Raw genomic sequence first — 5,000 nt, forward strand, 5'->3', positions numbered from 1 at the left:
CCATCTCAACTTCAGTATTTACAGTAAGATAGCCCAATTAAAACCGTATCACTCCAATACATTTTGATATGGAGAGAAAGGGGGTGGAGCCAAGTGACGTCATAAAATCTAGCCAACAGGATCACAAGATGACTGTATGGAGAATTATTTGCATATTTTATTCGGTTTTATTCAGAGTATCAAAAGTAAAACAAAAGTTCTATGATCGTATCGTAGTGATTTTATGTCTCTACCTTGAAAACACATTATAGGTTTCCTTCCCTCCTGCATAACTAGAAATTGGAGAAATTGTGAAGTATGGAATGAAACACAATTAGGAAATAATTATTCATGATGTATGGTTCCTAACTAATTGTCACAGTTTCATTTCAACTTTATTTGAATTTTCGTGCAAGAAGGATTAATGATGTAAAAAATCACATCTGAGGGATATACTAAGGTATTTAACGAAGGGTGAATGAATTAGTGAATAATGAATCATGAAAAAGTAAATGATAAAGTAGATAATAAAAATAATAAAAAGTGAATGAATGAACATGCGAATATAGAACGAACAAAAACAAATTAATAAGTGAATAAAGAATAAGTGAATAAAATAAGTAAGGGAATGAATGAAGACTAAATGAATGAGTGAATTAACCAAATGAATAAAGAATGAATAACCAAGTAAATGAATAAAGTAGACAAGAAAAAAATATTTGAGAGAGAAGAAATCACGAACAGACACCCCAGAACGAGGCAAAACATAAAGAAAAACAGCGATAGAGACTATTAAATCCCGTAACATTAATCAGATATTACTATTAAAATGCTACTGAAGCCTGCTAAGTGAATTAATTCGAGCATATGTTTTCAGATTCTTTCAGACTGCATTTCATCGCCGATCGTTCAGTTGGTTATTCTGGTTTCATGGTGGGAGATCTGTCTGTCTGTCAGTGATGGTCTAGACACCAGAGGGAAGTAGGTTTTACAAACACACAAATACACACGCACGCACACACACATATACAGTACATACACATACATAAACATAAACACACACACACATACACAGACACATACATATACATAAACATAAACACACACACATACATATACATAAACACACACAAACACAAACACACACAAACACAAACAAAGACATACAAACTCACATACACATACCTACAGGTTTTTACACCCACTCACACCCACGCCCATACGCACTCACACGTCCAGTTGAACATCCTTTCAAACTTACAAACACACACACACACACACACACAAACATGCAACTTTCACAAGCCAGTATCATTGTCATGCAACTGCACATAGTAAGCCCATTATATGCAGCGTCTTTGGCACAATTTTACAAATGCCTTATTCATGACTCCATAATTACCAGTTACGCAATTAAATCTAAAATAACGCAAACTTTAATTGAAAATTGATGGATGAAAGAGACGAACAGTGATGGTGTTTATTATATGGACAGAAAAAGAAAAACAGAATCGCAAATGAATATTATTCTGTTTTGTTGTGAATAATGAGAACCCTTACTTGATCAGCTGTGATAAAAAACAACCATTTATTAAAGAGTGATGAACAAAAAAATGGACATTAGATATTAGAGAGAGAGAGAGAGAGAGAAAAACACATACACACATACAATGAAAGAAAAGAAAGAAAGAAAGAAAGAAAGAAGGAGAGAGAGAGAATATATATATATATATATATATATATATATATATATATATATATATATATATATATATATCATACACACACACACAGATAATGAAAGAAAAAAGAAATAGATAGATAGATAGAGAGAGTGAGAGACTGAGACTTAAAAGAAGGGAAATGAGAAAGAAAAAATAGAACAAAGAAATAGCAAAATAGCATAAAAATAAGTATATATATATTTACATAACTAGTAGCAAAGAGAACGATGTCACTTATGCAGAGTTCAGAAGTTCAAAATGTAAATATTTACTCTGAACTTTCTCATGAACGCCTTTCTCAAGACAAGCTCACAGGCCCTGAAAATCCTTCACTCTCTCTTCTCTCTCTGACCGACCACTGTTTGTTCCTGAGCCGTTGCTGAACTTCAAACACATATAGCTTCGTATTTGCACATATGGCTGCATCGTATCCATTGCCTAAATATTTACAAGGATTCGAAATGCACATCGCGGGTTGTACGTAAACATATACTTCAACACCGTGACTGCCATTTGTTTTTTCTTTTTCTTTTCCTTTCATCTCTTGACCGCAACACCGAAAAAAAGTTGAGGTTCCTGGCGGTCTTCGGCAACTGAGGGCGCGGCGAGGGAAGGCAGGGCAGGGCAGACGGAGGGCGCACACCCTGCCCAGTCGTACTCTTATACCCAGTGTGTTCTAGCGGACGTCGACGCCCCGGTTGTACGGAAGAAGTGTGTCGTTGTCTCGTCGCAAGTAAGTAGCGATGGTTCTGATGTGGGGAGTCGACTTGGGGAAGAAGTCGATGTTGCATGCATTTATGTGCGATATGTTCGAATCTGGAAGAGTTTTTTGAACGAGAGAAAATCGAGAAAAAAAATGTATATCGTCGGTTAATATCCTTTATTTATGTTTAATGAATATTGCCTCGTTTCAATGATCCGAAGTGCTTCTATGTCTCGAACTTTGTTATTTTGCACTTTGTCAAATTCTCAGAACAAAGAACCGCAAGAGACGGTGCTTGGGATAGGGTGGGAGGGGGAGGGGGAGGGGTAAGGGGAAAGGGAGGGGGCAGCTAGTGAGGGGGTGAGATGTGGGCGTAGGATGAGACCAGGGTGTGGGTGGATAGGGCTGGGTAGATAGGGGGAGGGGGAGGGTTAGCAGCTGTTTCTTAGTCTCATATGTCAAGATGGTTGCCCCTATTGTTTAACTTTCTTATTTTTTAAAGAAAACTAAATAAAATGTATGTTTTAGTAGTGGGGAGTAATGATAAAAATATGTTTCTTTTGATATTCTATGTATTTTGATTTCCATAGAGCAAGCTCGGATATCTTTAAAGAAAGCAAAGTTCGCCAGTGCCATGAAAACAGAGAGCAACTGGGATCATCACTTGAATATGCATCTTAGAAAACAGGTTTGGAAAACATCTTTACGGATGTAGAGCCACCGTAGGTACGCCCACTCACTCAGCTACCAGTTCCATTCCACACATATCTTCATTTATACGCCCACACACGCACACATATACCCTTGTGTATTCATATTTCTGTAAGTACAAAATCCACATTCACACCCTATACCGAACACGCCCACAAAACAAGCCAACATACAAACGCACGAATGCCAAGCACACACGCACACATGTAGGCTTATTGCGGGCGTCTTCCACGTCAGTCACGCACTCCTCACGTACTCCCTTCTCCTCATGCACCCCCCCCTCCCCCTCTCCTCTCCTCTTCCTCATACTCTTCAGCGCCCCTGCCCCTCCTCCTTCCCCCTCCCCCCCTCTTACCCCCCACCCCCCTCTCACCTCCCACCAAGCGCTGAGAGGAAGTTAAGTTTGAGGTTGTAAACAAACTTAGCGTTGCTATCGCGCTTATGGCGTATTGGCGATCTCAATGCTGCCGCCGCTGGTGCCACATTTCGGGGCTCTGACGCCACTTCTTCGGCACTGTTTGTTTCTCTCGGCAACAGATAGATGGTGTTATATTGTGGGCTAGTCTGGAGCTGTTACAAGCCGTACTGTGAGCATTGCTTGTCTGAAATTATTCGGAAATGAGAGCTACAGGAATGATACATAGTTTTTTTATGGTATATTGATTCAAACGTAAATATATATAACCTATATCTTTTTTTGGTTGAGGGACAGCACAAACACCGAAATAAACAAACAGACAGTAGACATTCATCCAACACATTAAGAGCGAACATAAAATCAAACGAAAGAGATTGAGTAGCTGTGCCAGTAATCTCACCAGCCTCTCAGAAGGGTCCGGCGGGGAATAACCAGGAGGTTTTTTTAGTTTTTTTTCACTTCGCTCTTTCGACACAACGTCTCATCTTTCGACTATTGTTAGAAAAAAATAGAGAGAGAGAGAGAGAGAGAGAGAGAGAGAGAGAGAGAGAGAGAGAGAGAGAGAGAAAGAAAGAAAGAGAGAGAGAGAGAGAGAGAGAGAGAGAGAGAAAACGCGGTGCCGAATGTAATACTACATGTGCTCGAATTTTTTTAACATTATTGTGGTTTTAATTCCGAAACTGGGAGGAAAATACTAACGAATACATCAATATTCATAGACTACACGAATAACGAAAGAAGTTGTATTACGAATCCGTTCGAAATATCCACAGACACGAATCCAATCTTCCTATTAAAAAAAAAAAAAAAAAAAAAAAAATCGTGCGAAAAAATCAACCAAATTTTGACTTTCCACTGAACTGAGTCTAAATGTCCTGCATCTTGGGACCTACTCACTAACACAACAGTATTATCTTTTGACTGTATAGTTTTATCATGATATTAATTTCAGCTACAAACTACTGCGTCAGAAGGTCAGAAGTGTCAGTGCTAAGGCTTGACTCGGTCCTCGTATGTGAAGTCGTGTTGTTTTTGAATGTTTTTAATTACACTATATTTGTTGATACAATAGCAAACTCCAGTAATGGTGACGTTTTTTATATTGTGTAACATGTAAAGCAAATGTGTGACACTAATAAATATACTATATTAAAAGTATGAATAACGTTATGAAATGATCTTATTATGCTTAACATTACTGTATATCTAAAGACTACAGCATTTTCCTAGATAAACTTATGGATGCCAAACAAGATAATTAATCCACGAAGACACACACACACACACACAAAAAAAAAAAAAAAAAAAAAAAAAAAAGAGACATGAAATGACACTATTACACATGGAATTAAATCTCTCCCACTAGGTTTAAGCAGATCAGCATCGGGACTAAATAAAAAAAAAAGACAAGAAAAGCTTATCTGCACACATGGCCAGTGAATGAGAACCAATAACAGTTGCCTTC

At 38.0% G+C, this 5,000-nt stretch overlaps 1 protein-coding gene across 1 annotated transcript in view; it reads left to right on the forward strand.

Moving 5' to 3' along the window:
* Positions 1 to 2,378: 2,378 nt before the first annotated feature.
* The window catches only part of SPARC (secreted protein, acidic, cysteine-rich), a 28,116-nt gene continuing 25,494 nt past the window's right edge, over positions 2,379 to 5,000 (forward strand). The window contains exon 1 of the mRNA XM_086536028.1: positions 2,379 to 2,436. The gene's annotated coding sequence lies outside the window, so the exon portion shown is untranslated. The remainder of the gene's footprint in view (positions 2,437 to 5,000) is intronic.

This window comes from Penaeus japonicus, unplaced genomic scaffold (assembly GCF_977035675.1).
Source record: "Penaeus japonicus unplaced genomic scaffold, GWHDUDI00000001_assembly GWHDUDI00000001, whole genome shotgun sequence".
In the NCBI taxonomy this organism is placed as follows: domain Eukaryota; kingdom Metazoa; phylum Arthropoda; class Malacostraca; order Decapoda; family Penaeidae; genus Penaeus; species Penaeus japonicus.